Here is a 13,925-nt window from a genome sequence, read left to right on the forward strand (position 1 = left end):
TTCAAAATATATTCCAAGGCTTTATTAACCAAAAGAGTATTAATGTAAAAACAGACACACAGACCAATGGAACAGAACAGAGAATTAAAAAATAAATCCATGTATTTATAGCCAATTGATTTTTGGCAAAGGTGCCAAGAACATACATTGGGGAAAAGAAACCCTCTTCAATAAATGATGCTGGAAACATTGGATATCCATATACAGAAGAGTAAAACTGGATCCCTCTCTCTCATTATATGCAAAACTCAACTCAAGATGGATTAATGACATAAACATGAGACCCAAAACTATAAAATAACTAGAAGGAAACATAGTAAAACCCTTCAGGACATTGGTCTAGGCAAAGGAATTTATTTCCAAGACCTCAAAATCACAAACAATAAAAACAAAAACAGACAAATGGGACTATTAAACTAAAAAGCTTCTACACAGCAAAAGAAACTCTCTACAAAGTGAAGAGACAATCTGCTGAATGGGAGAAAAACATTTGTAAACTATTCACCCAACAAGAGACAAATACGGGGAATATACAAGGAATTTAAACAACTCAACAATAAAAAAATAATGACAATTTCATTAAAAAGTAGGCAAAGGACATAAATAGAACTTTCCCAAAAGAAGACATACAAATGGCCAACAGGTATAAATTCAAATCAAAACCACAATGAGATAACATTTTATCTCAGAGTGGCTCTTATAAAAACATAAAAAATAACAGTGGGAATGTATTAATAAACTATAGCCATTATGGAAAACAGCATGGAGATGTCTCAAAAAACTAAAAATAGAACTGCTGTTAGATTCAGCAATCCCACTACCTTGTATTTATCCAAAAGAAATCAATATATCAAAGGGATACCTGCCCTTGCAGCACAATTCACAATAGCAAAGATAGGAATCAACCTAAGTGTCCATTAACAAATGAATAGATAAAGAAAATGTGGTATACCCAATAGAGTACCATTCATCCCTAAAAAGGAATGAAATTATGTTCTATGCAGCAACACAGATGGAACTGGAGGTCATTTTATTAAGTGAAATAAGCCAGGCACAGAAAGACAAATATTGCATGCTCTTACTCATATGTGGGAGCTCAAAGAGTTGATCTCAGGGAGGTAGAGAGTAGAATGATGGATACCAGAGTCTGGGAAGGGTGTGTGCATGGGAGGAGGGGTGAAGAGAGGTTGGTCAGTGGGTACAAATATACATTTAGATAGAAGATATAAGTTCTAATGTTTGATAACAGAATAGGGTGACTATAGTTAACAACAATGTACTGCATATTTCTAAGTCACTAGAAGACAGGACTTGAAATGCTCTTAACACATAGAAATTATAAATACTCAAGGTGATGGATACTCTAAACACCCTGATTTGATCATTACGCATTCTTTGCATGTAACAAATACTCCCACATACCTGATAAATATCTGAAATATGTATCAATAAAAAGAGAGACAATTTTATTCAAAGATAAATATTTATAGGAAAATAGGGAATTCTTATTCCAAGCAAGACAAACTTGTTGGTCAGCAGAGTTGTGTTTCTAGCAAATGGAATTCGGCTACAAATTCTGGAAGCTGTCAGTGTGCAATAAGGCATTTTAATACTGCCAATCATTCAGGTATCCATGCACAGAAAAGATGAGATGAAAACATCCTTGTACTGTTGCTGCTTTTCATGGATTAGCTGGGGTATATGGAGAATCTGACTGTGGCTCTTCTGGGAGACCCTTTGTGGCCATTACACCTACTCCTCCCTATGGATCAGGTTAGCCTGCCTAGAGTACACAGCTCTGGCTCCCTCTGTTCTACTCTCAGCTGTCCCTGTACCTTCTCTTTTTGGTGCTTTACCCATTTTTGTGATCATTTGCATCCATAGGATAAGGTTGACATTTTGGCAAAGGATCATGACATTCACAGATGTGTCTCTCCCTGGTAAATATAACTCAGAAGCAAAGAGAATCAGCATGTTCTATGGAGTCATTTCTACAGAGCTTGATGATTTTCTTCACTGCCTGTACAGGAAGTTTTATACATCCAAACAACGAATTGAAAATCAGGATCTATTTATAAAATATCCATAAAAATAAATATGTTGATGTATGTGTGTGAGTCCTAAAAAAAACAAGGTAATTCACACAAAATCAAGGCAAGTTCTGATGAGAAATAAAAAATAATCTGTGTCACTTTGTAGTTCTATTTTGGCTTATTATTTTCAACAGATTCTGTGTCTGTCAAAGAACCTTGAGTCTGTGTATCAGAGAGATCTGACAGAAGCAGATGTTAGTCCTGATCCAGACTTTGAAGAGTTCGTCTCTCTGAACCTTAGGGGTTTTGTTTTTGTTTCCCATTTTCCTAATAGCATTGTTACTATGTTACATGAGACAGAGAGTAGGAAACTCAGATATCACTGTCCCCTCATCCTCCAGCTTTTTCTGGCCACAAATCTCCCATGTTTGACACAGAAACAATAGCAGGTACAAATAAGAAGCCATCACATTTCTAATTCTGGAGATTGTTTTCAACATTAACTTCAAACAGCATAGACAGTGGGGAGAGATCTTAGTGATCCTCAAGAATCATCAAAGGATATAAAAATAATGACTCATATCGAAACACATTCTTTTCTGGAAAGATTTGCGTCATTTTGGTCTTGTATTTATATAGAAATGAAATCAAGTCTAATTTGCCACCACCTTTGATTCTGAAAAACCCCAACACCCTCTCTAGGAAGTGATAGGATCCAAATACTGCCAACATTGGACACATCTCAGTTCTGGAGAGCTCTGGATGAGACTGGCCATGAAAGTCATTTACACGGTGTCATGGTGCTTTGCTAAATGTGTTTTCTTGTAAACTGAATGTTTAAGCAGCAAAGGTATAGCTTTTAGTGTTTATCTTTAGAGACTATTTGGTGGGCTTGATGCTTGATATAATGTCTTACATGTTTAGGACTGAAGATATAATTTTTAAGAAGTAGTTTAAAGCTTGAGCCTGAACTAAGGTTATATAGTGTATCCATGAAGTATTTGACTCACAAAAGGAAAAGCTACTTTATTGTCTCTCTCTCCCTCTCTCCTATAGAGGCTCTGTGGCTACCTGGAGAGAGTGGGAGCCTTGGTCATAGGCCTAAAGCAGTTGTTTCCATCAAGTGTGTGGTCTTCCAACAAGTAGAACCAGCAGCTCCTGGGACTTATTTAGAAATGCATATTCCTAGGCCCCACCCAGACCCACAGAAACAAACCTCTAGGAGTGGGCACAACCATCTCAAAGCTCAGACCATTCTGACATCCATTCAAGTTTGAGAACCACTGCTATAATGCTGCGCTTCCTAAACCTGGAAGGTGTGTTCATTAGAATCACCTGGAGAACTGGTTTAAAAAAAAAAAAAAAACCAACCAAACAAACAAAAAACCTGAAAAACCAAACCAACAGATGATCTCATGCCACCACTCCGGATTCTAATTCAGTTGGTTTGGGACCAGGAAATTTACCTTTTGAAAGATGCCTCTATTCTGTTGATTCTGTTGATTGTCTGGGTTTGGGGAGAGATGGAGGGAGAGAGGATGAAATAGCTTCTTCTTTTGTAAGTCAAATACTTCTTTGATACACCTATATTTAATAACTCTTTTCAGAACTAGGCTTAAAGAATTCATTAATAGCAAGCTTTTAAACAAGGCCTGGGAGAAATGATTATTCCCTTTCTCCCTAATTCCTGACTGTTATCACTCTTTGTTTAATTTAATCCTAGTTATGTACCAGACTGGACTGGAATATCATTTTCCAACACACTTAAAATATTTATCTTGGAGTCAGACTCTGTCGGGACTTTTCCTCAGCTCTGGAATCGTAGATGGGCTTGGAATAAAAAAAAAAAATCTGTCAATAGTTTGGCCTCAACATTCTCCACTGCCAACTTTTCTCCAGCTTGAACACTGGGAAGCTATTCCTTTCTAGAGCTAGTTGATGAGAAAGCCCTTCTAACCCCTCCTCAGCTGGCATCACTTACATCTCTGACTTCTCCACATCTGATCGCCTTGTTTGTCTGAGTAAGACAGAAACTCTATCACACAAAGTATTTGCAAATGACAGCACGAAAACCTTTTGCAACAAAATTTCAAATAGCAGAAGTGGGAAACCATTATTCTCCACTCTTAACAAAGTATTACTGTTCTAATGGTAATTTTAGCCTTGACACTTGATTATAAAATGAAGGTCCCTTTCCAACTCACTAGACCAAGGGGCTGGCAAACTATGACCTGTCACCTGTTTTTGTACAACCTGCTAAGAAAGGCTGACAAACTATGACCTATAACCTCTTTTTGTGCAACCATCTAAGAAAGGTTTTTACATTTTTAAACGGCTGACAAAAAATCGAAGAATCATATTTCATGACAAGTGAAAATGATATGAAATTCAAATTTCAGTGTCCACAAATAAAATGTTATTGAAACAGCCATGCTCATTTGTTTATTTATTGTTTCTGGCAGCTTTTGTACTAGAAAGTACAAAAGCAGTATTGGGTACTTCTACAGCATTGAGTATTCATCACACGAAAGCAACAGAGATCATATGGCTTACAAAATCAAAGATATTTTCTATGTGGTCCTTTAGAGGAAAAATAAATCCTGCCAACCCATGCTCTAGAGTGTGAGCTTCTGGAGAAAACAGACTCTGTAATATTTATCCTTGGCAGTTGTTTCCCACCTTGAATAAGTACCCAACTTCATGTTTTTGATTTTATAAGTGCACAATGTATTTGTAGTGTTTACAATTCACCGTCCTTCTGAAAGGAGGTGAATTTTATATGTTTTTATCTTATATTTTAAAAACATTTAGAGTGGGGGCTTCAACAATGATTTAAAATAGAGACTTGCAGGACTGGACCCACCTGGCCCAGGAGGGAAGGGTCTGGTGCAGGAAGCCAAGGCGTGAAGCTTAATGAGGCATGGAGTGAGATTTACTCTTCTCCGGCATCATTTACCGCCCTAACACAAGGGTATTGCTTTCTCTAGCAACTTTTTTCTTTCTGCCATGAATAAAACTATGAATAAAAATAGGCTTTTCTGTAAAAAGCCAAAAAAGATTCCACTTTCAACTATTTTAACTCATTTTTCATTTCATTGTAAGTTATTACTTTGTTCCTGCAAAGAATCCAAAAGGAACATACTTATCAATCACCTCTTTCAAAGAGAGGGTAAAGTATTGACATGTGAATTACACTTAAAATTTAAAATGGAGAGAGGGTGAAGGAGAGAGTATGAATCAGTCTTAGAAAAACAATAGTAATTCCAAAGACATAAAATCGCTTGAGAAATAAGATCATCAAGAAAAAAATTAAAACCAGCAGCCATCATTTCTCAAGATGGTGGCCAAAGTTGAAAACAAATAGGCTTTCCTAAAAAATTCAGCTGCCTGTCATCAAGATTTTCTTCTCTTCATGTTTTCTGAATGTTATGTAAAATGAACCAAGAAGTACAGAGTTCACTTTTCATATTTCTAATAATGATGTGACTATTGATTTCAGATCAGCTTTCATAAACATCTTCGTATTTTTCAATGCTAATATTGTTAACATCTCCAAACAGTTCCACGATAGTAGTAATTCATATATTATCAAGTACATAGAAATGCTATTAATAGTTCTTTTACATTCAAAATTACTAAAGGATGTACTAGTTTTAAAGGCAAAATTGCATTTTCTTTGCACTATTGTCTGTGTAAATATTCAGTATTTTATGAAGGTGATAGAAATCCTCCTCTACCATCTCATGTTACATGTCACAGTTCCAAGAATTAAATACCAGAGAAAATTGCTGTGCAGGAATATCATTTAGATTTTACTTTTAACAGTTAGCATTTCTGAAGCTGGGCATGGTGGCTCATGCGTGTAATGCCAGCTGAGGCATTACAGCTGGGAGGCATTGAGAGGCTGAGGCAGGAGGATTACTTGAGCCCAAGATTTTGAGGGTGCAATGAGCTATGATTGCACCACTACACTCCAGCTTGGGTGACAGAGTGAGAGCAAGACCCTCTCTACGAAAAAAAAGATGAATGGATAAATAAAATAAGAAAGAATGAAATAATGTCTTTTGCAGCAACTTGGAATTGGAGGCCATTATCCTAAGTAACTCAGGAACAGAAAAGCAAGTACTGTATGTTCTCACTTGTAAGTGGGAGCTAAACTATGGGAATGCATGGTCATATGCAGTGGTATAATGGACACTGGAGACTCAGGAGTGGGGGAGGTGGGAGGTGGTGAGGGATGACAAATTATCTTTTGGGTACAATGCACGCTATTCAGGTGACAGTTACATTAAAAGCCCAGATTTCACCAAAATACAATTCATCCATGTAACAAAAACCATTTGTACCCCTTAAATCTATTGAAATAAAAAAAAATTTAGGAAACATAGGTGACAGCAAACTGAAAAATAAAAAGAGGAAGAAAAAACAGCATTTCTTGCAACGTAGGCATGCAATTATTGATCTCATTTTCAGTGCCAGGGCAAATGACCATATGTAAAAACATGATAGGAACTTGTGCTGGGATCTAGATTGAGCAAGGTGAAATGTCCACATCTGTGGACTTGGGAAATGATAAATGCTTCATGGCCTGCATGCCAAACAACTTTTAACTAGAGGTTAAGCAGCAAAACTAGTTAAATGCTACTCCCATCATCAAAAAATTCCCCAAAACAGTTGAAATGCACTGAGTGCCTAATGGACAAGGCACTGTATTAATTACCTTACATGCTTTATCTTGTTTAATTATCTATCTGATGCTCTATTTTTCAAATTTTCAACTCCCCCCCCCCCTTTTTTTTCTTTTTGAGACAGAGTCTTGCTCTTTTGCCTCGGCTAGAGTGCAGTAGCGTGATCATAGCTCACTGCAACCTCCAACTCCTGGGCTCAAGCGATCCTCCTGCCTCAACTTCCTGAGCAGCTGGGACTACAGGCGTGACACCAGGCTAATTTTCCTATTTTTAGTAGAGATGGTGTCTCGCTCTTGCTCAGGTTGATCTCAAACTCTTGACCTCAAGCGATCCTCCCACCTTGGCCTCCCAGAGTGCTAGGATTACAGGTGTGAGCCACGGTGTCTGGCCGACACTTTTTATCCAGTATTGTATCAAATCACATCCTTTGGTGGATGGACACAGGTTAAACAGGTAGGAAGAGCCAGAGAGGATACAGCAGTGTCCTGTCTAGCTCTTTATCCTCCCAGCACCCAGTCACCTGGCGAGAAGGCAGTTGCCAGGATGAGCCTATCGTGCCTCTGATGTCCAGGTTCTCACAGCACAGCCTTGCAGAAACATGGAATTGTTTTTCTGAATTTCATTCATCATTTCCTTCTGAGAATGAGTACATCTTATAATGAATTGGTTAACACTGTGGAGGTATAGGAACGCCAATTTATGCATTCTCAAGGAGTACTGGAAAGTCAAGAGGCATAAATTACAAATTTCTATGAACTGTTTTGTACTTCTGCCTCCAGAAGTTCCAACTTTAAAGCAAAGAAGAAAACAGGTGAATTCTAAATTAGGAGTTTAGCAATCACTAAGACAGAAAGAGTAAGCCGGTTTCAGAGTTCAGTAGAGCTGAGATTTCACATTAGTTTTGCTTATTTGAGAATGAGCTCCTGAAGGGAGAGAACTATAACAATCCCTGTATTTATCTAGTGCTAAAAAAAAAAAAAAAAAAACAACCAAACTAACCTCATTTTTTGGCAGATCTCATGGTGAGTGATATAAGGCAAAAATACTACATTAATTTAAAATTAATTTTTTTAATGATAGGAGCATTGAATAATCCTGAAGGATTTTTAGACTAATTTTTCTCATGTTTGCCTACATTGCTGAGAATTCACCAACAGAAGTAAATCATTATAGTCAGAAACCGTGTTGACTATCTTTAGGCATCAGTTGCCAAGTGACATTCTTTGATTGGATTATAGTGTAAAGGGAAGACAAACATTAAAAATTCTTGTTTTTTGCCTATTATCCATAAATTATAGTCTCAATCTATCTTCTTTTAACTCTTGTCTTTTTATTTTAAAATATTTGATATGTGAGCAATGACCTCACTACTAAAATGTCATATATTTATGACAGATATTTTCATAAAAGAGCTTGTAAATAAAATTTATGACCAGCATTCTTGAAAATTACATGAGTGTTAATTGAAGTCACCTGTGAACCAATAGTGATTAGTCTCTTTCTTTATGAAACAGAGATCCAATCAGTACAGAGTAAAAACTGTAACATACAGACTAGATATCTCTGGAAAACCAAACGAATCTACAAAATCAAGGCCATTAAAAAAAAAACACACACACAAAACATAAAAACTAAAAATGATGTTCAAAATACCTCAAAATGCTTGTGAAATTTGCATTTTTAAATATTAGTATAACTCCCATTTGAAGACATTTTGTGTTTTATGCAGTCTCATTACACATGAGATACTGTGTAGCACTGATGTACAATGTGTCTTCAAGACGGCTTGAATCCTATTCTACCTTCAGTTAATGTAGTGCTGTAGTGCTTGGAGCTTTCAAAAACTACTCATATTGGCCAGACATGGTGGCTCAGGCTTGTAATCCGAGCACTTTGGGAAGCCAGGGCAAGAGGATTACTTGAGGCGAGACCAGCCTGGGCAACATAGTGAGACTTTATCTTTATGAAGAAAAAAAAAATTAGCTGGGTGTGGTGGCGCACACCTCTAGTCCCAGCTACCAGGGAGACTGAGGCAGGAGGATCACTTGAGCCCAGGCGTTCAAGGCCGCAGTGAGCTATGATGATGCCACTGCAGTCCAGCTTGAGTGACAGAGTGAGACCTTATCTTTAAATAAATAAATAAATAAATAAAAACTATTCATATTGATTCATCCTTTTAGTGTATACCACTACACTATGGAGTAGGCAAGAAGGGACCAGAGGCAATTGTTTTCATCTTTGGTGGGTCCAGACTTTAGGCAAGTAAGGGAACTTCAGAGAACCACTTTATCCTGTGCTTTGGGTCAGACAGAGAATTAGAGATGGGAGGTTGGGGGGTGGAATCAGAGAAACCTTGAGGCTGTTTCTTCAGGATGTCAAAGCACCACATTTTGGGTATGGGTTTCAAGCCCCCAACAAAACATGTGACAGCTTAAGACAACCCACAATGTGGGTTATCTTACAGTTTCCTTGAGTCAGCAGTCTGAGTGGGTTAGCTGCGTCCTCTGCAAGACTGCAGTCAAGATGTCGGTCAGGCTGAGTCCTCATCTGAAGCTTGACGGGAAAGAGCCGCTTACAAGCTCACATAATTACTGGCGGCCTACCATTCCTCGCGGAGTGTGGGACTGAGGACCTCAGTGTTTTGCTGGCTATTGGCCGAAGGCCACTCGCTGTTTTCAGTTGGTTCTTGGCCAGAGGCTGCCCTAAGTGCCTTACCACGTGTACCTCCCCAACACGGCCACTTGCTTCCCCAAAGCTAGCAAGGGAGAGTCCCTCAGTGAGACAGATGTTACAATCTTAGATAACAATCACAGGAGTGCTATCTGGTCACCTTTGCTGTATTCTACTTGTAAGAAGCCAGCCACAGGTCCTGCCCACACTCCAGGGAGGCTGCACAAGGGCACACACACCCCAGGAAGTGGGAAGCACTGGTCCATCTTAGCATGTGTGCAGCACCCAGCACAGGCACGAGCTGGCTCTTAAATTTCCAGATACCACATCTGTGTTCCAGGCAGAAGGAAGGAGGAAAGGGGTATGCACGCCCAGAAGACTTCCCGTCCCACATCACTGGTCAGAGCTACGTTGCACAGGGAGGCCAGCTTAAAGGCAGGCCAGGAACTCTCGCGTTTAGCTCCTACATCTTCTATAGCAGAGGCAGCCGAGGAGGGTTGGAAATGTAGCTTGTGTTACATTAGCTAACGCAGAGTCTGCCACTTATTCCAAGGCGGTAAAGGAAGACTATAATGACTTGGAATGGTTTAGAACAGAAATTATAATCTTTGAACTGGCAAGAAAAGATTTGTGTGACTGAGATTTTAGTAATTTCACAAATGACAGCTACAAATGCGATGACTCGAGATGGCCTCAGTGTGACATGATTTATTCTCCTTACCTCTCGGGCAGCTGTGGCCTAGACAAATGGGGAGCTGCACATATATGCATGGAATGAGGTTATAAAGTAATGAGATAGATTTCCAAAGCACATAAAGAAACCAGACTCTAATTTTCCATGCAAAGCTGCAAAAATGACAGTCATCTTATTGTTGTCCTTTTTTCACTACATTAGCCTTACTTTTTACAAATCTAGAAAAGGAGACTTGCCTTTTACTGATGCTCTAAGAACCTTAAAATTTTTGTAGAAAATATGCCAGAAAATGGAAAGTTTAACTATTTTCAAAATTGATTTTAATATCATTTCTTTATGTGAACTTTGCTCTCACACGCATGCCCTTAGCACTTTACTTTGAAGTTAATTACTTACCATTAAGCTTTGGACAGAATAGCTCACAATTCCAATGGACCACATTGTAAAAATAAGCTCTCACTCTATTTTACACCAGAAAGAAATCAACTGAGCTGCAACTTCTCATGAATGTGGTGGCTCTGTGTTAACACAAAGATTTTTTTAGAACTAAATACTTTATAATCCTAAAAGAAAATCAAATTATCTTCTAGTTGTACACTCCTTAGATGTGCAAATTGTAACTTAAAAATTAGGCTCAAAGTTGCCTGTAATTTTTCTCTTCACTGCACAGTTTGTTTCTTGATAGAATCGAGTCAAACTTTGGCTATAGCAAGGTTCTTTATGAAAAACGAGGATGTTCTGTCAGTTTGAGAGACGAGTGGCAACACAAAAGACGCTCGTAATTCAATTCTCTGGCTTCTTTTTATTAACTTTCCAAAAAGAGCATAACAGAATTTCAAATGAAGTTCTCTAGCTTTTCACTCTATTGAGATATTTCTAGCTTATTATTATTTGAGCTAGTAGACTGGAATATATGTTCTCTGTCTCTATTGACTGACACCTTCCTTCCCAAAGTTCAGCACTGATTAAAAACTGTATCGCTAATGCTCTGGGCAGCACATAGACACTGTTGTCCTGAGGCACTCGGATCTGTGATAGCTGCTAACAGCTTCCTCCCAGGTAGAAACAATGGAACACTTAGAAGTCAAGAGGAAGACTGCCCACAGCAAGAAGAAATGAGGCTGGAAAACAGGAAGAAAAGCATCACACTTGCTCAGGACGTTCTTTTGGAGACTGTAAAATGGAAGATTTTGCAGTTGGAAGTGTGGATGTATTTTTTTCACCTGGAGTTTATGTTATGTACAAGGTAAGAGATATTTGACAGAGATTTCAATTCCATCTCGTGATGACTTTTTCTAAACTCCTAATTTTTAGTATAAACAGATCAAAAGGATTCAGGGTAAGCCAGGGTATGTTCTGATCTTATCTAACATCAGTTTCCTGTTGGAATCTGGAGCAACCTGGAGGACTTTTTCTAGTTACTTTAGAAGCTTGTGTTTAACAAGGAAATAATCACGTCACATCTCAGCAACAAGATGACTGTGTAGTGATATCTCAACAAGGAAAAAATGTTTAGGCAACATTTTATACAGTGGTAATACGTCTTTTGTAACCTTCGTCTGTTCAAGGAAGTCTTATGGGACCAGCCACTCTGGGCAGCTCTTCCAGTGACCGGCATTTCTGTAGGCTCCTTCCTATTCTAATGCATTTTGTATGAGCAGGAACCCATGGTTCCTGCTCAAACAAACTGCCACAAACTTAGTGGCTTAAAACAACAAAAATTTATTATTTTACAATTCTGTAGGTCATAAGTCTGACATGCATCTCAATGGACTACAGTCAAGGAGTCAGCGGAGCTGTGTATTTTTCTAGAGGCTTTAGAGGTGCCTTCACTCCCTTGCCTCTCCCAGCTTCTAGAGTCCACCCACATTCCTTGGCTTGTGGCCCCCTCTTCCATCTTCAAAGGCAACAGAGGTGGGTGAAGTTTTCACATGGCATCACTCTGATCTCCTTCTGCCTCCCTTTTTCACTTTTATGGAACTTTGTGACAATACTGCCTGCCACCCCCCTGCCCCGGGAAAATCCAGCATAACTTCCTTATTTTAAGGTCAGCTGATTAGCAACATTAATTTTGTCTGCAACTTTAACTCTCTTTTGCCATGTAATGTATATTTATAGGTTCTGGGAATTAGGATGTAAACATCTTTGAGGGCCATTATGCTGCTTACTACAGTTGCTAAGTAGTGTTTAAAAACAAATAAAAGTGGTTTTGATCAGCCAGTCCCACGGAGGAGCCGAATCACAGGTACAATGCTGATGTGTGGATTTAGCTTTGTCAGCCAGCCTTGCCTCACACTGTGGGTTCAGAGTACAGTGGTCAACCCACTGTCTTTCCCTCTTCTCACCCTTTGTGAATTAATGGAGCAGAAATCTCCCTCTTCATCACTTCCTGCGTTAAGTTGCTAAGAATCCCTGTAAGGCCACGTGACAGAAACTGTGAGCTGTTCACCCAAGTCTGTCCTTTCTTAGTACTCAGATAGACTACTTTTCCTAGCCTCTCTTGCAGCTAGGTGTGGCCATGTACCTGGGTTTTGGCCAATAAAGTGTATGATTCTCCCAGGCCTGGCTCATAAAATCCTCCCATATGTGGTGGTCTCTATTCTTTCTCCCTTCCTCCTGATTGGGTTGGAAATCGCCATGGTGACCTTAAAGTCCAATGGTTATCTATGGAAAGCTCCTCAAGTGTATCAGAGCTGCCTCTGACCTGGAACTGCCACCTAGGACTGGTGTATGAGAAAGAAAGGAAGTTCTTGTTCTAAAAGCCATCTAATATTTGGAGTCTCTTTGCTACTGCAGCTTAGCCTGTATTAAGTAATTGTTTTCTCCTGCACTCTTGTTTTGCTGCACTTTCTCTTTCTACTTTGCAGCTTATTACTTCTCCAGATACGTCCTCTGCTATATTCTGTAGAGCTGCTGCTGCTGCCTGCCGTTGTGCTTTCATTTGCTGTCTAGAGTTCAGGGCCACCCATTAGCCTATATGATGCCTTTGTGAATGTGAGGAAAAGGCATCTTCTTTGGGTGGGCAAAATGAAAAGGCACTCTTTCGGGCTGATATGCTCCATGAGTGGACAGCTTAAAAAAATGGATTTTTTTTTTTCCTGCAAATTAAAAGTGTCTCCTTTCCCAAGGTAGAAGCATTCGTGTGCCAGGGTGCAGTGCTTGGTGAGCTGCCTGCAGGCTAGACTTTGGCTCCTCATTGGGGCTCTCTGTGTGTGACACACACTGCACAACTCCCTGGGAAGGCTCTGCCAGAGCCCACCCATGGTGCAGATGTTCCCTCTGCTGATGCCTCCTCCGCTCTCAGTACCGCTCACCCACGTTAGGGCTGTGTGAGCCAGGCCCTGTGCCTCTGGGCACTAAAGGCATTCATTTCATTGGAATCATATTTTCCACGCTTTTATGGAAGAAACATCTGGAAGAAAAGGATGGGCTTCTGAGAATCCTGAGCATCCCCTTAGGAATTAGAATTTTACTCTGTGCTGTCCCTAGGTACGGAGGAGTGCCTAAATGGAAATATTCAGAACTGGGGAGGCTAGGATGGGGATCCAGAGTTAACCTGACTTGGACCATTTTTCTTACCTTTGTCCTCCAAGAAGACACACTGTTACCACCCTTATCTATTAAATTTCCTTGTCTAGCAAATGTGGCACCTAGTAACTGCACACTGGTTAAAGCTTAATGGTATTTCTGAATTGTGGTAAGCACCATACTTCCTGTTCTGAGCTCTGCAGAAAAGTTTCCATATGTATTTACCAAATCTGATATAATCTTCCTCTGGGAACATGGGAAGACTACATTTTCCAGGCTGTCTTGCAGTTAGGTATTGCCAAGCAACTGAGT

Source organism: Lemur catta, chromosome 11 (assembly GCF_020740605.2).
Source record: "Lemur catta isolate mLemCat1 chromosome 11, mLemCat1.pri, whole genome shotgun sequence".
In the NCBI taxonomy this organism is placed as follows: domain Eukaryota; kingdom Metazoa; phylum Chordata; class Mammalia; order Primates; family Lemuridae; genus Lemur; species Lemur catta.